General features: G+C 36.0%; 1 pseudogene; it reads right to left on the reverse strand.

The window, feature by feature from the left end:
* Positions 1–366: 366 nt before the first annotated feature.
* Positions 367–19234, reverse strand: LOC116093317 (annotated as a pseudogene).
* Positions 19235–24008: the final 4774 nt, after the last annotated feature.

Genomic DNA, 24008 nt, shown 5'->3' on the forward strand with positions numbered 1-24008 from the left:
AAATGCCCCTATGATCAATTATCCTCTTAAATTTCAAAATTAGAAAATACATCTGATTCTGCGAATTTTAGTTTTCAAATGCTTCTGAAAAGAATTAGCACTCATCCTCCACTTCTGCTGTTTTTGTTTTAAAGCATAATCCATTTGTCATAGAGCTACCCTCTTCTCCTGTGGTGTGGTACCCTCCAATCAAAGGCATTCTCGCTTTCCGTGAGAAAAAATGAACAGGAAGGGACGAGTGTCAGCTTTTCCTGTTCCGTTGATTCTCCGTGCTTTCATTGTATTGTGAGTGCCTGATTTCAATTGCACAGCAACAACAAATACCACTATTTATTCTGAAAGGCTTTGTATTCCAAGAAGGATATATTAGCAGCTTCCAACTCGGTCTCTAGAAATGATTCGCAGCTCTGAGCCATGCTTCAGAAAAAACATTCCCAGCAGTCTGTGCACAATTTATTCCTATTCCATCATTAGTAATAATCACATTTGTAGCTGCAGGAACTTTAAATTCTTCTGCTGCAAACTTTATCAGTGCTGTGAAAGGTGTGTGTTCATGAACACTAAGAACTTTGTATAGTAGTCGCGGATGTCAATGTGATTTTAAAGGACACCTTGAAAGTGGAGGAACCGCCTGACACACAGCATGCCCAACTGCCTGCTGTGCTGAGGGATATTTCAAATTACCTTTTTTTCTTTTTTTTTTTTTAGTTTATTGTAGTGGTAAAAGTAAAAGTACTTTTATTTGCCATATCGAATTTGTAGAAGACTTTAATCCAGAAAAATGGCTACTCTGGCAAGGAATTACTTCCAAAGACCCTTTAGGTCTGTGTGATCTGGATGGCATAGAGATATGACTTTAGTTCCTACCTTTAATCCCAAACAGTATAGAGAAGTTTAGTTTACAGAAGGAGGCAGTCATATCTGAATGTGGCACCTAATTGAGGGGCAGTCAAAGTGAGAAATCAGAATGAGTCAGAGATAGGATATACCCAACTCTCAGCACCGGAAAGAGAAGTGACTTAAACTCAGTTCAGGGAGAATCAATTAGTTCTGTTAAGTCATTTGAGTTCAGTTGAATGGAGTTGAGTTTGGTGCAATTCAGTTGATTGAGAGTAGCGCTTGGAGTTGAGTTCATTACTGAGCTTGTGCAGAGGCAGTTGAACCCAGAGAATAAGAAAGAGCCAGACAATTAGAACAAATTGACTGAGTAAGTTTGAAGCCAAGCAGAGCAATGTAGTGAGAAGTTTAGTGAAGCCAGGTTGAATCAGTCATCTTGGACAGGAGTTTGAGCCAGAACTGTTGAATAGGATCAGCTTACTAGAGTTCAGAAAGAGCTGGAAACGGTGAGCTTATTCAACAGAAAGTCTCTCAGATAACAATTTCAATTACATCTGGTGAATACAATTTACATTTACATCAATTGTCTCAGAAGCTTACTGATGAATAAGTTCATGCACCTTTATTAGTTCTTTCTGAACTCTAGCTGGCTGGTTCAACTCAGCTGCTCAGGCCCAAACTCCAAAGTGACTGATTCAAATTGGTTCTCTTGGCGTCTGACTGAATTTTTCTACTTGGCTTCAAACTAACTTCACCAGTCTTTCCTCATCTTCTTGCTCCTTTTCATTCTCTGTCTCATTCTGTCTTCATCTATGTCTTGCTTATTTTCTCTGCCAACCTGTCTCTTTAAAACTGTCCCAGTAAGAACTGCCTCTGTATTCCACAAACTGAACTGCCACCAATTGAATTGCCAGGAACTCAACTCTAGTGCACTGCCTCTCAACTGAATAAACCCTGAACTGTCTCTTCTCTGCCTGTACTCCTATCTCTGACTCATTCTGTCAAATCTTTCTCTGATTCATCACTTTGCTGATCAATTAAACATCATTATTTGGGATTAAGGTGTGTAATAAGGGTCTGTCTGAGTTCCAGCCAGAGCATACGGTAATTCAGGGTGTGTCTGCATTCGAGCCTGATCACACAGATGTAGGTCTTTGGGTATGATCCCTTGTCAGAGCAGCCATCTTGATGGAGTTAAATTCCTCTACAAGTAGACTACATTTAATTTTAGTTTGGGGGTTCATTTATATTATGGTACATACATATTTTATTCATTTCTATAACTAAACTGGAAGAATGTATTTCATATACACATTCAGTGATGGCAGTTTACAGCAAGCTCATGGTTTTGACAGCCTCAATAAACTAGGCTTGCCGCCTACCCAATGTACTCAGTAAGAGTGGTCAGGCAAACACTTTCAGACTCTTGGAGAGTGATGCAAATATATATTGGGAACCTTCATTTGTATGAACTATAAGCCAACATAAGATTTTCTTTCTTATGTTGCTTTTTCTCAGAGTATTTTACCACAGAAACATAATTGACACTATGATATTGTGAAATATAGATAAGATATTGTAAGACAATATCTAAGATGCTTAGATATTATTTCAGTTAAACCTAAATGTTACCAAATGATCAAAACAATAATGACATTATTCTGAAAGGAATTGAAGTTAAACTACAAGAGGTTAATAAGAACATAATATGTCTGGTCATCTGATAAAATACTTACATAATACAGGGGGATGTTGCTAACATTGTTAAAAGCAAGAGTAAAGCTTTAAAGGAACCCTAAATTGAAATTACAATATAACAGAATATGGATTTTCATTTATTTAGTTGAAAACCATCCAAAGAAGCAATATACTGTCACCAGGGAAACACTCATAAAGAACATGCTGGAGCAAGCCATTTAAAACTCTCTCTCTCTCTCTCTCTCTCTCTCTCTCTCTCTCTCACACACACACACACACACACACACACACACACACACAGAGAGAGAGAGAGAGAGAGAGAGACAGAGAGAGACAGAGACAGAGACAGAGACAGAGACAGAGACAGAGACAGAGACAGAGAGGAAACAGCCACAGTGATCTGATATGCTAAGTAAAAGGTACACATCCAGCTCTCTTTTTGTGAGGCATTATTGGCCTCACATTAGGGTCACAGAATATAAATGAACTTATTGTCCATTAAATTTTAATTTTATTTTATAAAATACTTGAAACTATCTTGAATTTTATACAATGAATAACTGCAATTGTCCAACCGTATACATGTATGAGATGCATATGTCTAGCAATATAAACTTAAAGGTAAATAAGACTACTCATGGAGCCCTCTAGAATATATTGCTCACCTCCTCTCTTAAAGATTGCAGTTCTTATACATTCACTATCATTATTTTTATATATGTGCTTGTGTATTCATAATCAATGCATCCTGATTTTGTTGATGTTTTACTTTTGCCCCATTTTGATCTGTACAGAGTGATTTAATTTTAACACTAGTGAACTATATTGACATAACATCATCCAGTTCATTTATCTCTTGTCTTTCTAATGGATATATAAAGTATTTCCAACTACAAGCAGTCCTGCAATCAATGTTCATATTTCTTCTCTGCAGTGAGTGCTTGAAAGCTCTTTAGAATAAGCATAGTAGTGGAAGTGTTCTATAGCACAGAACATTGTACAATTTTGTCAATTTGGATATTGACGCCAGTAATATAGGAAAGATTTTTCAATTCCATTACATCACTGAGTTTTGCTTCCCTCTTAATTTATTTCCATTTGATGTACATAAACTGTTATCTCATTTTAATTCATACATTTTTGATTCTAAGCTACTATAATAAAATGAACCAATTTTATATTTTCATTTCTTCCAGATTTTATTTTACTGAGCTTTATATTAGGCTCATTGACATGACTCTGGCCTTTTATATCATAATATTATCTTTTTCTATCTTTAAATTTTTAAACTCTTTATCTGGCCACTATATGTAGTAGAAGTATTTCATTATTATGTAATAAAATATGTTTTCTTTGCTTTGTAATATTTATTCTTTTGCTATGTTTTAAATAGAAAATCTTTTCCCTCTTTGATGTTGTAAATTATCCTATATTCTCTTACACAATTTATTATTACCACTACATTTAGATTTTTTAATGTGTATTTTTTAAATGCTCACACCATACCACTGATTGATAATGATTGAATTGTAAGTATCCCAGATGCTACTATTATATTTTATTAACTTTTCTGTTTTCAAACATTATAATATGTAGGTGACAGATGATGTAAATTAGGTTCCCTAACTTTAAGTAATTTAAAATACAGATGTATGTATTCAAGCACAGTAAAAATACAACCCACAATATTAATTTTTAACCCCAACTGATACTGAAATATAAATTTAAAATTCAAAATTGATAATCATTTTATTTATTTATACCACCTTAATGTAACAAGACTCATTGTTTATCACGGTGATTTTTCCATGTCAACTTTTATTAACTTAAGAAATATATTCTGTTTGGTATTTGTCATGAAAATAACTGAATCATTATAAAGTTTTTAAAAGGTATTTTAAAAAATACTGAAGTAAAATGTATTTATACAATGACTGAGAAATGATTCATCAAAGAATATGGCTTTTTTTGTCTACACATCTATCATTTTTCGTCCTGTTAACATGCAATCAGAGTTGTTATGTCTGTTGTGGTGAGACTTCCTCTTTGACATTATGCAAGCAGGTGGATCATATTTGTTTTTCACATTACATTTTCTAATCTCTTTGATTATAATATTATATTCTATATTGCATGATGGCCTAAAATAAATTACAATTTATAGTGTGTCTTAAATATTATGTCTACTTCTGTGATAAAACACCATGTCCTAAGTCAACTTGGAGATAAAGCCTCCTATTCCTTTTTACAGTTTCACATTATTGTTCATCCTGGAAAGAATCTGAGCAGGAACCAAGAATCAGGACCTTAAGTAGAGGTCTTTGAGGAATTTTCCTTACTGGCTTGCTTTCTCATTGCCTACTCACTCTGATTTCTCATATCACCTCCAGGGTGGTACCTGTTACATTGACCCTCCCACATCAATCATCAATCAACAAAATGCAACATCAGTTTGCTCACAGTCCAATCTGGTTTAAGTATTTTCCCAACTGGAAATCCCTCTTCCAAATTATACTAGCCTCCATCAACTTGACAGAAAGGTAGCCAGCACAATAGTTCAACAATTTCCCATTCACATATGTTGTCTTTAATTATCATACCTTGATGCCCCTTGTCAACATTTTCTTCTGTCCCATCCTGTCAGTTTGAGGTGTCTCCTGGTGTCAAACTTTCAAACTGACATATAGTTTACAAAAATGAATACACATACAAATCTGAAAGAGTTAAAAGATTTAGGAACTGCAAACTTCATCTCTATTGACTAGCTCTCTCTCTATAGTGATGTGAGTTGCCATACATGCAACCAAAGAGTTAGAGCAATCATGAGACTTATACCCAGATGTGAACATTGTGAGCTACAATAATGTACTGGATTGACATGGAAAGACATGTTCACATGTCCTCCCATGGCATAAACATCATTAGTGTAAATCCATCTCTTTATGATTGAATCTGAGTCCCATTCCACAAGATGAAACCCATTCCTGGTACCATTATTTGGGCAAGAATATATGGCAATACAGGTAACGTGCCTGAAGGTGGAATCTGCTATGCTTAGTCTGCTAAATTAGCATCAATTTAAACTGACTCCTAATAATTTATTTTTATTTCCATACATTAATATATATATCAACTGTTATAAGAGGAGCTCTTAATTTTGTAGTTATTAACATTGAGACCCACAACTGACAAAGTTAGAGAAATTAAGAGACTGCAGAATGGCAGCCAGGCTCACAACACAGAAAGAAAGCTTCACTCCCAGGTCCTCTTACATGCCCAGGATCAGAGGTGAGAAGGACACATCTGTCTCATACCAGGAATAACTGGGACCAGCAGAACCAGGCACACAGGAACACAGGAACACCATCAGCCCAGTGGCTCAGGTTGCTTTCAGTCTGTCTGGGCTGGCTGGTGCCCTGAGCAGACCTTGGGAACAAACTCCTCGGGAGCCAGTACCAAAACACCTAGAAGAAGCTCTCCAATCCAAGGCGCTCTAATGAGCAAAGGATCACAAGATCCCAGAATCACAGGATCACAGAGACAGCTTGACTTTGAGGAATTCTGACACAATCAGGATCATAGGAAGGACTGTCTCAAGTCAGATTTAGCAAGGGCAGGTAGCACTAGAGATAACCAGATGGTGCAGGGCAAGCATAAGAATATAAGCAACACAAACAAAGGTTACTTGGCGTCATCAGAACCCAATACTCCCACCATAACTAGTCCTGGACACACCATCACACTGGAAAAGCAAGATTCAGGTATAAAATCACTTCTCATGGTGATGATACAGGACTTTAAGAAAGACATAAATAGCAGCCTCAAAGAAATTCAAGAGTACACCGGTAAATAGTTAGAAGCCCTTCAAGAGGAAACACAAAAATCCCTTAAAAACTACAGGAAAACACTATCAAACAGGTGAAGGAAATTAGCAAAACTGTCCAGAATCTGAAAGTGGAAATAGAAACAATAAAGAAATCAGAAAGAGAGACAGCCCTGGAGATAGAAAACCTAGGAAAGAAATCAGGAGTCATAGATGAAAGCATCACCAACAGAATACAAGAGATAGAAGAGAGAATCTCAGGGGCAGAAGACACCAAAGAGAACATTGACACAACAGTCAAAGAAAATGCAAAAAGCTCCTAACTCAGAACATCCAGGAAATCCAGGACACAATGAGAAGACCAAACCTAAGGATAATAGGTATAGAACAGAGTGAAGACTCTCAAGGAAATGGGCCAGTAAATATCTTCAACAAAATTATAGAAGAAAACTTCCCTAACCTAAAAAAGAGAGAGAAAGAGAGAGAGAGAGAGAGAGAGAGAGAGAGAGAGAGAGAGAGAGATATGCCTATGAACAGCCTACAGAACTCCAAATAGACTGGACCAGAAAAGAAATTCTTCCCATCACATAATAATAAAACCAACAAGTATACTAAACAAAGAAAAAAAATTTAAAAGCAGTAAGAGAAAAAGGTCAAGTAACATATAAAGGCAGGCCTATTAGAATTACACCAGACTTCCCAACAGAGACTATGAAAGCTAGAAAAATCCTGGGTGATGTCTTATAAACCCTACAAGAACACAAATGCCAGCCCAGGCTACTATACCCAGCAAAACTCTCAATTACCATAGATGGAGAAAACAAAATATTCCATGACAAAACAAAATTTACACAATATCTTTCCACAAATCCAGCCCTCAAAAGGAAAATAGATGGAAAACATAAACATAAGGAGCAAAACTACACCCTAGAAGAAGCAAGAAAGTAATCTTTCAACATACCTATACAAACCTAATTCCACCTCTTACAACAAAAACAACAGGAAGTGACAATTACTTTTTTAATATATCTTAATATGAAAATGAATATTACCAACATATCCTAATAAATTGAAATCCAAAAATATGAGGAATTAGAAATTTATTGACTGTCATCCAATGGTCTCTCTAATTTGGTAATTGGAGAAATGGGTCCAATATTGTACAATCCATATATACTTTCAGCTGGTTTGTAAGTGAAAGTGTCTTGCTGTGTACAACATAATGGTCTTGAAATCTTGCTTCTCGTATCTCAGCCTCTCTACTAGTATTGTTTATTTCATGTTTTTACACTTTACTATGGTTTTCAGAATAGCTTACATATTTCAAAAGTATTTATATACCCAGAAGAAACATATACAATCAAATTGGGAGGGGACTTGTAAGAGAACAACAAAGAGTGAGACTGAATGCTTTGCTTGACATTTGTAACTCTTGTATCTAGTTTGAAGAAGAGGACTTTATAAGTTACTCTTCTCTGAGATGAATGCTTTTCAAAATTATCACAGCCAATGAACCAGATTCTTACTCTCACGTAATCTCTGTGACAACCTCCAAGCAGAACCATTGTTCATTGAAACAGTTGGTGAATGACTTTATGGATAGACCATCTTAATACACACACCATTTCTTAAATGAATGTAACCTGTTCTCTGTGGGCTGAGAATAAAGTCATTCATTCAAGTCAAATAGCTTTGACCATAGCAGGAAGTCTGTATCCAACAATCCTGCCTGCAATTCATTCCTTGGTGCAGCAGAACTGTCAGCTCTCAGCTTAGCTAAGATGGAGGTAAAATCCTTTGGTGATGTGAGAGGGTCATTGAAGTACAGCCTTATTACAATGAAATCCAGTGCCTAAAAATTGTTCTTATTTTGTGCTTGTACCATATTAAGATCCAAGATTTTAAGCTCTACTAAATACAAAACAAACAAACAAACAAACAAAAAGACTTTATATATTTATGTTCATTTAAGAAAATGCTAGTAGTGATGCATTATTTTGAAATATACAGTTAATATTTTTGGAGTTATTTAAAATTTATATTGAGAAAAATGTATGTATTTTCAGTATTGCTGTAGACAAGCATCTACATAAGACTGTTAAATTATTGTTTTATATCAAACAACTTTTATAATACTCATTTTTATTGTTATAATATTTTATAAATTTTAAAGACTATGACAAAAAAGATATGGTAGGTATTGAAGGGAAACAAGAATGTGATTTAATTCTATTTACTTAAAATATATTTTTAAATGTTAACAAATTCAAATAAATTGAAATCATGTAACTTTTCTCATCATAATGCAACAAAACTTAAAAAAAAAGAGACTGCAGAATGTTCAGCATAATAGGGAACATATAAATTTCACTTCTTCCTACTGGCTCAGGGATTATTGTAGAATGGGAACAAAAGAAGTTTAAGATCCAGAGGTAGTAGATGACTACAAGAAAACTGTGCACTCTAGATACATCAGGGTAGCTGTCTGCTTATAATAACCATGAGTGTTTGTGGAAATATGTACAAGACCTAATCAAGACTAAACCAACAAAACATTGCCTCTGAGATTAAATAGACAGTAATGTGTTTCCCAGGGGGAGAAATCACTACTTATTGAATTACAAATTGTCATTCTTTTTTTTTCTTAAAATATTTAAACTGGAGGTGATAATTACGTATCCACATCTAGATAAGTCAACCCCAAATGCTGACAAGAAACCCTGTAACACTCTAAAATCTTTCACACAGCCCTGGCTGAGGTCAAAAGAAAATTCAGAGAAGGTTGGGTAGTATGCAATCCTCATTCCCAGCCTCCTTTCTTTCAAATCTAAAGTGAAGATTTTAGTAAAATCTTTCAGAGTGTGAGACCTATCTATCACATGAATGAAGTAGGGTACAGTGACTCAGAACTGACTAAAGAAGTAAATATTGAACCCATTTTTTGGTAAGGCCTTTCAGAGTTAATCTAATATATATATATATGTGTATATATATAATACACACACACACACACACACACACACACACACACACACACACACATATATATATATATATATATATATATATATATATATATACATATATACATATTTGAAATCTGATTTAATATTGAGGGAAATAATGCATTTCTGGTATATCTATATTTGTAAAAGCAAGTAATATATGATGAATAGTAGTAAACCTCTACTATGTCCCCTTAATTAAATTATAGATTTCTTGGTATGATTCTAAGGGTCTGTTAGCCACAGAAGAGATTTATTCACAAGGCAGATGGAGGGCAGGAATAAAGTTTAAACTCTAATCTTTGAAATCTGGTAAAGAGAGGAGAGAATTTGCAACATCGTTGTCTGTTTGGTGGCTCATGTTATCAGTATATTGCCATTACACATTGCCAGCCACTAATTCCTCTACATCCCTCCAAATCTACTCCAGGTACTAATTTCCTGGCTAAGAATGTGTTCAGCTCCTGGGCAGAGTGCCACACTTTGCCCCCTGGAAGTTACTAATAACACAATGTGAGGAAAACGAGTATCTTTTGTGGTTTGTAGTCGTCCTGAGAGTGTTTGCCTTGTCTCTTTTCTCATCCATGTCCGTTTCCTTCTTAAGTGTTAGACTGACCTACCACACCTCCAGGCTTCTCATCAGCTTCAGAGCATCAGACTGCTCTGTAAGATCCTGTGCTTGTGAGATACCTATAGCAAATCACAAGTCCTTTCTTTCCTTTACCACTTTTAGCATCGCTGATCAAGCTTTGTAGAAACTGTTAGCAAAATGACGATAAATCACTGAAAACTGAGAACAGATCTGTGATGTTAGGTGACATAACCAGAATCCGTGTAAGAACTGAGAACTTGTCTGACCCACAGCAAGGGTCTGTCAGCATCTCACACAACCCCCAAGCAGCTAGCTTGTTTGGCACCATCTGTGTGACTTCATGCAATGTGGCTGCTGCCAATAATAAAGCCTGCCTGAGAAAATTGAGTAACTTTCATGTAGACTGAATTTTGGAATGGTGAGTCTTAATATACAAGGTCGAGCAACCATTGCACTGAACTAAGATGTAACCTATAACTATCAGTAACAAATCATGAACTAGTTAGGTGTTAACAAATGATCTAAGAAATTCTCAATGCTTCATCCAGGTGTTAAGTACTTAGGTTCACTGAAAAACTAAAGCAACAGGAAGGTAATATAAGGACATGAGATTTTGACAACTTTCCCTTAGCTGAGCTTATTTCTTCATTCACTGCTAGGTGCCTTCACTTCCTGGATGTTTATTTGTTTACTACTACATTCATCTCTTTGGTTTCTCCTTTTTCCAGCATTTTTGCCAACCTTCTGTGTTCTGTTTTGCACTAATACCATTAGCAGTTAGTAAAAGTCTCACCCAAGAAGACAGTTTTTATACTCAATATCTGTCCTTTCTTCCTGTCCATGAGAAAATGTGAGAAGATACAGCACCAGAGAAAAATTGCTGGTTAGAAAGTTGGAAGTTGTTTCCATCAAAATGAGGAGGAAATAACCAAGATACTTCTGGGAAAGTGCCAGGTGATGAGAGTTCTTTGAAAAGACACCTGTTTGCAATTTAGCCACCATGGATCTGGAAGGTGGTATTAAGGAGGAAAGTTGGAGACCAGAGCCTGATAGGGTTTAGGATTTATTTCTGTATGAAATCCAGCTTCCCAGGTGAAACAGAAAAAAAATTAAAGGTGTTTTTATATACACGATATGCATATGAGATTCAAAACAGGAATAAAATGTTAATAAATCAAATAAGAAGAGCACTCCTTTAATATGGGAAACCACTAACTGTACGCAAACCATCCTTTAAAAAGCAACCATTAAGTATTGCTCATTTCCCCTGTAAATGGTTTATAGTGGCTAAATTTTCTCTTTCATTTCAATGAAATTATTTTGCTATAAGGTATAGAAGAGTATAGAAAGTAGTTTGAAAATGTAAAATATCTTTGAGAATAGCCATATATTGGGTTTCTTTTCCACTGCTCCTGCCCTGGGCAGCCCAACCCATCCTCCTGGGCAAGCGAATAATCCAGCATAGGCACCATCGAGGTTGAAATGCAAGGCCAGCTTGCAAAGTTACCAAGACAACAAAGTCTTCTGTCATAGTAAGATTCAAGGAGCTGCCAGCAGTACTATTTGGCAGAATGTTGAATGTGCATAATGAAAAGATGAGGAAGTCAATCAAGTCAAAGGGAAGTGCCAATGTTAAATAACAGAAACAAATGTAAGTTCAAGGAAAATTCAGCAACGCAATAATCCTATGCTGGGGGGGAGGGATACTAGAACAAAGCAGAAGTGGGCATAGTGGTTCATGTAACGAATAGTGGTTCCAGTATGCCAGTTTCCATGGGAAGCTTACTCAAGAGAAGTTAGTCGTGATGGCAGTGGTACTCATTCTCTACTCTCGTTACCCAGGCAACCTGACATCTTTTTGTAGTTACATTGTTGGAATAAGAAAACGAATGAGCAAAATTATGTTAACAGTGATTAGAGGGCAGATATCAGTCCACCTTGCAAAATGCTGTGGGGAAGAAATTGAAAGCCTTTGATTCAATTTTTTAAAAAAATGAAATCATGAGAAAGTTCAATGAATCAAGCAAAGGCAACTAAAGCTCAATGCCTATAAGTCTTCTCTTCGATATGTATGCTGTACACTCTTGATTTTGAACCCAGATAAATGAAAATTATACCCAGCTTGCCATGCACAAAAGAGGAATGATTGACTGTTTTTCAGTCGTATGTTTTGATTTGAAGCAAGGCACCTAGGGTTCATTGAGATTCTTGCATCAGAAGCTACACACTGAGTATAAACTACACTACTTAAAGTTGTTCCATCAATCTACAATCAGTCACTGTAAGTGTGTTTCCAGGGCCTTCAAGTTCCTTTCTATAATGCTAGTGGCACTGTTGTAATTCAAGATCTCACTGCTGGACAGGGGGAGGTTCTACAGACCTTGAACTGATTTGCAGGTTTAAGTCTAGTGGCACATCTTCGGGTTAAGCCAAGGTTGAAGCAATAGGAAGAAATATAAAAGCACATTTAGAAATAACTTTTGTCTTTGCCAGTAAGAAATGAGAGAACACTTATCTTTTTATGTAGGTTTTTCAGAGCTGGGATCAGATAAGAAGCCACATGTTAGTGATGCAAATGCTTTACCACTAAGGTACAACTCCCCTCATAAGTTGTTTGAGAGTTTATATAATATTTAAATATTATACATACAAGATGTGGATCTCTCTGCTCAATTCTTCAGCGTGCAATTAAGATCAGAACTGATAAAAATTTCAGTTAATTTTGAGTTGTTTTTTTTAACCTGCAAATACTTCAAAGCAAATAATAAACAGTAACCCTATGTTATAAAAGTTTGAAAATCTTTAAATGGAAAGTTAAGAATACTTCTTATTTTTAGGCATGTAAAAAAATAACCTACACTATTGCATAAGTACTATTTTCAAAACAGGGAAAAATGAGCAGCCAATAATGAACAGGGGCCAGAGAAAAGAATTTTCAAGGTTATCTTTGCATATTTTCCAATTAAGTTAAAGAACAAAACTTGTATAATTTGTGTAAGAAGCTGACTTTGAAACAATAATCTTCCTGTTTTGGTAATATCTTTTTTCTCCCAGACTGTTCCTCATATTATAAAATCTTTAAGATATTTTGTCCCTCTAGCTTGATCAAATATGTTAATAAACATAAAAAATTACTTCAAAGTTGTTCACTCATAAAATGTTGTCTATATGGGGAGAATTTTAGTAAAACTTTCCATTGTGATGGGAACATCCCGAACAATACAGATTAAAAGTTAAAAGTATGGTGTTGAATCAGTATGGTAGCATTTCAGCCCATGTTAAAATGATTCCATGTTTATGGACCTGGAGTAAGATTGTGCATCACAGGGAAAGGCTGTACTGGAAAAACACTCTCCATCATAATGGTCAAAAAGCAGAAAAGGATCAAAGAGTGGCCAGGGAATGAATCAACCAATGGATTAAACCGTGCTCGCATGGACCAGTCATGACTTAAACATCTTCACCTCAGAGCACTTTTATATGAAAGACTGGACATTGGAATACGAGCATTTGGGGGAGGAAAATTTCATTCACAATATGGTTCTCTGACTGCAAAAGGAACATCTCTACGTACTAATTTAAAATATACTTATCTATATGCAGAAGTTTCTACTGTCTTAATAGTTATATCATCAAAGATCAAATCCAGTTCCTTCTAGAATTCAAGACAAATTCTTAGTAAGATATTATATAAGGTTAAACATTAGTTGCGTAATTCCAAGATACAATGGCACAGTATTTAAACACCTCTGCTATGAAAGGAACCATAGAACAATTGTAAGGAAGGATTGAATCTAAGTGAGATCACAACCCAGAGGCCATACATTAAATTCTGTATATCCATGTGGACCATCAGGAAAGGAGCAGATTGACACCTTGATATGGTCACCAACTGCTCAGGAAGTCTACACTCATAACATTGTTGGTTTCTGCCTGTAGGTTCTCGCTCGGGCTGTTTCCATTCATCCCCTACACCTTTATTAGCATATATCGTCCCTACTTGTTCTAACCTCTTGAGGTTTCCATTGAAACTTTGGCTTCCTTTTCAATGCTTCACAAAATGCACTTTCAGAGTCTGCATACTGGGATCCTAGTCCAACCACAGGTTGGAAACCTAGGTCGAGACCTTGATTAACCAATAAAATTTGCATTCTGTGTACTTACAAAATCAGTATCAATATATGCTTCTGAACCAGCGAAGATTGTAGCTGGCCCTCTTTGTACCATTACTCCAGCAGATTCAATAGCTTTTGAGTACCTGAATTGCTAGAAAGGAGGACAGTGGTTTCCTGGATGGACCTGTATAGACAAGGCACCCTGGGGCTTTTGTCTCAAGGTAGTATTTTTCAAATAAATGAAAACCTCACGTTCTTACTGTGTGTTTTAAAACCACTTAATGAATTTTAAATGGCCTTTGTCTCTTTAGCAGTGATGACTCGATAAATACTGTTCTGATCAAACTGTGAGTTTTGGAGACATTTTCTATTTGATTTTGCTTTCAACTCTCACTGAAAAATTTGGCTAAAGGTACCAGCAATGCTACAACTTGAATGCCAGAATGTGTTAGCATGTTATTTACTGGCTTAGTCCAGTACTTTACTATTAGTATCACCCAAACTCTCAGGAAACAGAGGAAGTGTAGAGAAATTAATTGATAGAATGTTGTAAAAAGCCTCTCTATTTGAATAAACCCCTCAGTTACACTTGAAACCTCAGAAGCATTATTTAAGATCCACATTCCTGACAGTATTGAGTTTGTTAAATTCTTAGTGCAACCATCCATTAAATTTCACATGTCTTTTTCCATCATGACATTCTTCAAATCTTTGTTTTGTCAAGAATTACTTTTAATTAAATGTATATGTGTCTGTGTTTATGTGAGTTTGTGCACGTAAATATATATATATATATATATATATATATGTATATGTATATATATGTACTTATATATATGCATATATATATGATTATTTTATTTGTTTATATTTCAGATGTTGTCTGCCTTCTTGGTTTCCCCTCTGCAAGCCCCTTATCTCACTCCCTCCCCCTGCCTCTATGAGGTTGCATTCACCCACGTAATCCTACTTCACTGTCCTAGCATCCCTCTATGCTGGGGCATCAATGTTGCAACAGGACCAAGGTCCTCCCCCTCCCATTGATGCCAGATATGGCAATCCTCTTTCACATCTGTGGCTGGAGCCATGGAGTCCCTCCCTTTGTATTCTTTGGTTGGCAGTTTAGTCCCCAGGCTCTAGGGGGTGGGAGGTCAGATTATTTGATATTGTTGTTCTTCCTATGATGTTACAATCCCCTGAAGCTCCTTCAGTCCTTCCCCTAACTCTTCCATTTCAGTCCCCATGCATAGTCCGATGGTTGCCTGAGAGCATCTGCATCAGTATTGGTTAGGCTCTGGCAAAGCCTCTTGGGGGACCACTATACCAGGCTTCTGTCAGCAAGCACTTCTTGCTATCAGCCATAGTGTCTGGGTTTAGTGTCTGCAGATAGGATAGATCCCTAGGTGGGGCAGTCTCTGGATGGCCTTTCCTTCAGTCTCTGCTCCACTCAGTTCCTATATTTTCTTTAGACAGAAACAATTCTGGGTTAAAGTTTTTGAGATGGGAATTTGGCCCCATCTCTCAGCCAGGGGCCATGCTTATCCACTGGATATGGTCTCTACAGGTTTTATGTCCCCTGTGTTGGGCTCTTGGCTAATGTCATCCCTGTTGGGTCCTGGAAACCTCTTGCTTCCCTGCCGTGAGTTTAGGGGCCCACAGAAGCCAGAGTCATTATATTCCCTAGAACTCAAATGGAAGGTAGTTGTGAACCTCCTGATGTGGGAACTAGGAACCAACTGCAGATACTCTGAAAGAGTAGTATACACATTTAACCACTTAGCCATCTCTCCAACCCTTTAGTCTCCAACCTTTTATAAATTATTTTTTGTCAGCCAGTTTTAAAGCCCTAGGAACCAAATTGTCTAAATAGCACAGTAATGACCCTACTTCTGTGTACCTCTTGTTACTGTGATAGTTTCCAGAAACATTTTAATGGAGAACATTTTATTTTAGTTCATGATTATGGGATTGAGTTCATGGTAAACTCATTGAATGTATTTTCTGGTCCCATGGTAAGACAATACAGCATGGAGGATGAGTGTTGTTGAACATTATTATTCAGCTAAGAAAGGTAATAAGTAAAGGGAGAGAGACCAAGAAGTGAACAAAGGACAAGATATACCCTTCAAGAGCATGTACCCATGGTATTGCAAGCCATGACTTTTTACATGTAGTCAACTCAACTTAATAGCATTGTTATGCTCTCCCAATAATATCAAACCATGAAGCAAGGGCTTGAGAAATGTCTCAGTGGTTCAGAATCTGTGTATTGTATTTCTAAGAATTGGAATTCAGCTGCCAGCATCCATCTAAAAAGTTATGTAGCCACACAAGCATTAGTAACCCCCAGCTCCTAGAAAAGGAGAGATAAGAGGCTCCCTGTAGCTTGCTAGTTTCTAGCCTAGCTAAGAAAATACAAGTCTCAGGGTCAGAAAAAGACTAAGTCAATGATCCAGTTATTCGAAGAGTAATTGAAGAAGGCACTTGACACCCTCTTCTGACATCTGCACATGCAAACAGTCACATGCATCCAAAGATTCTAGGATATACTCACAGAATTACATACACACACAGAACCCCAATAATTTACCAAATCATGAATCAATCATCTATTAATCCATTCATGACTTCAGAGATCTGATGATCCAATCATAGCCAAAGATCTTAACCACTGAAAAATGATTGTATTAGTGAATATGCTTTAATTCAACAAGGGGCCTTTATTGGGAGCATTTCAAATACTTCACACACTTTACATTTTATGTGTATACAATTTAAATAAAAATATGCATATATAGTTTACTGGAACTGTGATAAACACTGATTTAATTATGGAAAACACTTATGGATATTCTTTTTAATAAACATTGTAACAGTAACATTGACTTTGAATTGATTCATTACAAGCAATGGCAAGCAATGTTTCAAAACTTTAAACTTCGAAAACCCTTAATTTCTCTCTAGCATTAGATTTTAGTATTTATATTAGTATTTAATATTTGTTTTTATTTGATTTCTGATATTATAAAATCAAGTCCCAAAGTAAGGAAGCATTTATTAGAACTAGCATTGAATAGCAAGTGACCCACTATGCAGGACTTTGGGGAATTTGAAAAGTTACAATAGAAGTCCTTGCTTTCAGGAAGCTACCCATTTAAAATGATATGCAGTAATGGAGAATCCCCATGTGTTTAAAACTTTGTAATTTCATTTCTACAAATACATACTTTATGTGGAATGCAAGGATCTTTAAATGTGTCATACCGAATAGTCATTTCAAGCTTTAACATATACCGTCATCCTCTACAGAACTGTCTAATGTCAAGATTAATGGTACTAACTTCAAAGACACTGTATATATGGCTTGTTTCTGAGTGAAGATGGTGCTATGGACTCTGGGAGTAATGTTTGGGAAGCATTGTCATAAAGATAAAAAAAATCAAGATACATCACCAGCTTTGCCTCAGAGAGGCTATACAAATATCTGCTTTTGTAAATTCTGTTCATCCTCTAACAGATTCTACTTATACAGTAGATGACATTTTTCTGAAGTGATAATGGATTTGATTCTTCAGACTAAGGTTTGTAAACAAAGTCTTAAATTTTTGTTTGTTTGTTTGTTTGTTTGATTTTTCAAGACAAGGTTTCTCTGTGTAGCTCTGGCTGTCCTGGAACTCACTCTGTAGACCAGGCTGGCCTCAAACTCAGAAATCCACCTGCCTCTGCCTCTCAAGTGCTGGGATTCAAGTTGTGTACCAAAACTGCCTGGCTAAGCCTCAAATAGCTTAAGCAAGCGTTCTTTCATATAGCCTGGTCTTGCAAATGTGTGTGTGTGTGTGTGTGTGTGTGTGTGTGTGTGTGTGTGCGTGTGTGTGTATGAATGTACATATTGATGCATAATGTCATTAAATTGCCAAGGTTGTTTTGAACTCATTCTGTCCCATCAATAGTCCTTGAATTTGCACCCCTCTGGTTCAGTGTCCTTTGGAGCTCTTCCCCTCTTAACCGCCTGTGTTAATGAGTTCATAATAAAAATGCAATCAAGTGTCCCAAAAAACTCAAGTGGTGCTTTGTGGATCATGGCTAAAGTTACGTTCTTTTTCCTCTTTGATTATTATCATTATTTATTAAACTATATTATAAATGGCAAGAAGCTTAAAACAGTTCTCAGCAGATTTTCTCCAAGAGGAAATTGACAGGTGTAATTACTGTGAGAAGCGATAAGAAACTACAAAGGAATCAAAAACATCTGATAAAGTGTAAGTTAAGTAAAATTCTCTACCAACAAACATATTTATATGCAACCTATAATTTAGTTTAAGCAGAGCCTATTTTAACAATCAAATTATAAGTTAGGTACTTGAAAATAATGTGTTCTGGCCAAATATACCCCATGCCCTCCAAGCCTCCTGTACAGCTCCACCACCATTTTCTCTGTCAACTTCATGTGCTCTTTATGTGTGTGTGTGTATCTGTGTGTGTGTGTGTGTGTGTGTATGAGAAAGAGAGAGAGAGAGAGAGAGAGAGAGAGAAAGAGAGAGAGAGAAAGAAAGAGAGAGAGAGAGAGAATAACAGTCTCTTTTTGGGAGGATTGAACTCTCTTTTAAACCCATGAGATTACTTAAGTTTTTATTTTAAATTTTAATTCTAAAACAGCTTTGAAAGGACATAGCCTATTTGAATGAGAGCAATAAAAGTACTTTGGATTTGGCATTACCTTGTAAAAAAACTGTCTGTAACAAGAAAAATTACCAAAAAAGACTGAAATCTTAGAAACTGATATCCCATAGCAATGGCCTCTGTAATGTTAACTTGGACATTTTTCTTAGCAAATATTATTAATCATTCACCAGGGTCTGTAAAGTGTTGCGTTTTCAGCACTTTGACTTTCCACTGAACCATTAAAAGGTAAATTAGTTGTAAAATCTATCTGGAGGTAACTAGACATGCTTGCCTTTGGATAAGGTTGTTGGATGCAAGCCAATTAGACAGAATAATATGTATCAAACTCTAGTTTGAGCTTTCCAGTCCATGGTCTTAAGTCATCCCACTTGACATCAATTTTCTAGCTGCTGGAAAACAATAATAAAGCCAAATCTTCAGTATGTTACCGATAAGTATCTTTTGTCTTCTCCCAGTAATAGCTACGTTTTACTTACCTCATCTAGGGGCCCCTTTAAGCTGTCAACATAAAGTGGAGAATGTTTGTTTAGTTTTAGAAAAGCTGATTTTTTTTGAGATGTTGAGCATTGATGCATTTTAAAATTCAAATCCAAAATATTTTTTGGTAATAAAGTAATAAATTATAAAATGCAATCTACTCATCTCTCCTGTCTCTTATATTTAAATGGCAGGCCATAAATTACTCACAAATAAAGTTTGTATGGGCAAGCTATAATGGTGTTATTACATGAAGTCCACAGTTTCAAGTTCCAGTTAATGTAACCCATTTGTGATTTATTCCAACTATCCCTGTCACCATTCAGTGGATGCCTGCAATTTTACAATTGTCAACAAGAAATAAAGGCAAAAACTTCCTAAACCTTTAGTCTAAGAGAATTAAACAGAAATCCAATGTCGAAATTATAGTTTTAATCACTGTGAGAAAATAGTCTTAGTACTCAATTTTCCAGTATCTTGGGATAATATTGCTTTCTAAACAGTGTTTAGTCTGTTTTGTATGGTGGCATGTCTCTAGATGAATCAGTCTAAATGTGAGCAATGTTAGTGCATGTATACATATGTGCATTGTGCATACATGTGCACATGTACGTATGGGCACACTTTGTGTTGTATGTACATGGCATGTCCATGAGTGGCTGCGTTCGAGCAGGTGTATGTAATGTGCATGCATAATCGTGTGTGTATTTGTTATAGTATACATGATTGTGAGAACATGAAGGTGTGAATGCTTATGCATTTGTAAGCATGTGCCTGTGAATGAAAGTGTGTCTTCTGGTCCCTGCTCCAGAATATGCAGAACTAAGCTTTGGGAGCTAGGTCTTATTGCTTCACCTAATTCTTACTGCATCTTACACAATCTACTTAAAACACCCGTTTTCTCCATTGCTAGTTTTCACAATGACATTTAATTTTAAGCCATGAACCATTGTCAAAAACAGTCACAGTACATAAACCATACCACTTTACTCTGATTCTGTGTGTGTGTGTGTGTGTGTGTGTGTATGTGTGTGTGTGTGTGTGTGTGTGTGTGTGTGTGTGTGTGTGTGGTATGATGTGTATTCCAGTAATTACACGAAGAGGACAAAAGTCAATGACAGATATTTTCTTACTGAGGTCCACCTCAATTTTGTTGGGGACAGGGTTTCTCACCAACCCTGGAGCTCACTGATTTGTTTGGACTAGTTGTGCACTGAACTCTAGGCATCGGCCTATCTCTGTCCCACAGAACTGGGGATGGATATGTGTGTGTGTATGTGTGTGTGTTTGTGTGTGTGTGTGTGTGTGTGTGTGTGTGTGTAAGGTATGTAGGTGGTGTGTGTGTGTTTATGTCAGCCAATCTTTCAGTCAGGTCCCCATACTCTCATGCCTGCTTGGCATGCATCACTCCCATTTATCCAACCTTTTATCCCCCCATCTAGACTCCCTTCACTCATATAAAATATGCAACAGAAATAAAACCCATAAACCTAAATACTTGTTATTTTTTCAATAAATAAAAAGAATATAACCACTCGAATTTATCCATTGTAAAAAGCATAGAGAACTATATTGTTTAAAATGAGTCTGTCTCATTCTTAGGTTAATGATATAGGGATATTTGAGCAGTTCTTCATTATCGTGTAATCGTACAAAATATCCCTCGCCGCCACCATGTTACCGAGACATTTGGCTTAAAGAAGCAATGGCCTTCTCACTGACTCACGTCCTTAATGCCTCACATCCCAGACTGCCAGGCTGCAGTGAAGCACCTCCTGAGGCAGAGCAGCCACTTTGTCTCCTAACTGAAGCTGGGTTAGCAGAGGTCTCCATAAAAAACGATAACCACGGAAGCATTTAAACATGACTTGATTGCTCCTGGTACAATTACCCCTACAAATGTGCTTTGCATCTTCCTATGACCTTCTACGTCTAATTAGCAAAATTTAACACGAGGGTAGAAAAGTAATAAATACAGGATGCTCATTTTAATCTCCCAGAAAATAATTACTACTTCATTTTTTTTTTCTTTCTTTCTCTTATTGGGAAATCACTGAGTCATAGAAATAGTCATGTACATAACCTTTACCCATCTACTCATACATATTTTAATATATTTATTCATTATAATAAGTCACTGAATAACAATTTGGATTGATATTTTAAAGTAGTCACTTTGTATCATTTTTCTCTGAAACTTTCTAATGCTTTCCACAAGTTGGTATAGAAATATTCTAAAACATTGGTGTTAGGTTAATAAAGAAATCTCGTAGCTGAAAACAGTAGAAAATAAATGTGCCAACATGTGTTTTAAGCAACGTTTTTAATTTACATTTTGTGTTTTATGGGAATGGTGGCTTTTCTATAAATATTAAGATGATTAAAAACTTGATAGAATTATACTGTAGGGTAATTGAAGTTCTCAGTCATCCACAAACTTATTGACATAATAGTGATATTAGTGTTCTCAATGCAAATATAAAATTAGGGTGGAAGAGATTTAACAGAACTTAACCACTTTTTTCTTCTTTTCAAGTAAATCTGTGCTTCTCATATTTTGTTAAAAATACTACGGAGAGCTAATGAGAGGGCAAACTAAATTACTAAAGTGCCTAGTGAATATAATTTTAAAATGTATTATTGTTTTGGATTTTAAAACTTTTTTATATTTTTTCATATAATGCATTTTTGATCATATTATTTCCCCCTTGCAACTCTCCCTTGCTCCTCTCCTTTTGATTCTAAATTGTTTTCCTCAAATTCAGCCAGAAGAAACAGAATTACCACCTGAGATCCATACCACAGCAAGTGTATTCTTAATGTTCTCTTTTGATGTTTGCATGGACTCTCTGTAACTTTTAAAGTAATCTAATAGTTGATAGTTATTTTATGCACATTTTAAATTTGTATTTTATGTCCATTTATACTCTTACATATAGAACTTTCAACATTCACACCGACCTGACTCTCATGCAAGCTGGATGCTGTTGCAGACACTTAAATTATTAAACCCAGACACAGTCACAATGTCAATTACAAGCATGGTTAGAAATACAATATGCTGGAAAACTGAGGTTGCATATAAATAAATGCCCATTCATTCTTTTCATAATCCTCCACACACAAACATTAAGAGGCTGGATAAAAGCCTTCATGCTGAGCTATAGCCCCATTTCCTTTTTGCTCATATTTTAAAACATCTCCATGGTTTTCGATTATAGGCTTTAAAACAGTGAACACTGGGCAATGTGATGCCTACAATGATAAATGATTAGCATGAAAAGGCGTAATGTGTTATTGTGAATGAGGCAATGCTGTATATTGTATAACTTTATGACAGTGACATTATGCATATACTATCAAAGACACTTCTAGAAAAATAGCAGTAGAGTGATTTTTCAGTGTTAGTGACATAAAAATTGCTTTGGAGAATTGGAATATGTGCATTTGAGTTTGCCTGAGTGAGCTTCCACTTAGACTCAAGTTTTCTGCTGAGAACAAAAAACACATTTGTGGTAGCACAATGGCTGTTGAATGTCTTAAAAGAATGATCTTATACTTTTTGCAAAATCACATCTCGGTATGCATACTTGTTCATGCATGGAAAAGTTGAAGCACTGTGAAGTGTGTCACTGATGTACAGTTACCTGCTGAGGTAATGGTTTTACTGAGCTTGCCATATTCACAAAATGCAGACATAATAACAATGGAATGCTACTATTATCAGAGCAGTTAACATTTAGGTGGGCTCTAGGAGAGATATGAAAATTATGCTTAAACATCAATTGCAACTTCTATTGCTTAAGCAGGACAGAAATTCCACATCCAATTTAAGGAAAGAAGGAAGGGAAAGGAAGGAAGAGGGAAGAGGGAAGGGAATGAAGGAATGAAGAGGAAAGAACGAAGGGGATGAAGGAATGAAGAAGAGGGAAGGGAGAATAGGAACACACAAGGTACGGAAAAGAGAAGGGCACAGAAGAGGGATATATGAAAAAAGAAACATTGAGAAAGGAGAAAAGGTGAACAGAAGAAAACATCAGAAAGCCCAGAAGGCATGTTTTACATAGCAAGTTAATATGCTACCAGTTTTGCATGTAATGTAAATATTGGATAGAAACAACCTTTAGGAAGTAACTATTCTGTATTATACAAGAACATCCATTCTATAGTAGTTATATTAGTTATCTGTTTTTCATTGACAAGTAAGTTATACATGTGTTTGTGTATTGAAAAATGTACTATCTATCTGGAATGTTTTGAACACTTTAAAAAGCATTAAAGTACATAATGAATTCAGCAGCACTCAAGGAAATTTGAAGTTTCCTTGCAAAGACTTTTCTTTTGAGATCCATGCACATATCTCCTCCAGCAATGTGTTTATATCGGTTAGGGCAATCTAGTTTGCAATGTGATAACAATCTCAATATTTCAACAACCTTTTTTTTTTTAATTATTTGTTCCATTCTTATTAAGGTTGACTGGGGCCATTCCAAACTTGCAACCACTCATGCAACCACTCATGGATCCTAACTGACAGCTATCCACTATACAGCCTACCACCTATCATTATGGTAAATAGAAAAAAGAAAGTGGGAGGCCATAGTAGCAGACTAGGAAATTTTCTCTATTGCTGGGTCCCACCACTGTCTAGGTGTTGGAAGAGACATCACAGATTCATGTTTATTAGTATTAATGATTAGCATGACAATAGTACTTAACCAGAACAAATATAAATATGGTTATTAGAAAACTATGAACATTTGTATTACCACATGGTG

Source organism: Mastomys coucha, unplaced genomic scaffold (genome assembly GCF_008632895.1).
Source record: "Mastomys coucha isolate ucsf_1 unplaced genomic scaffold, UCSF_Mcou_1 pScaffold16, whole genome shotgun sequence".
Lineage (NCBI taxonomy): Eukaryota > Metazoa > Chordata > Mammalia > Rodentia > Muridae > Mastomys > Mastomys coucha.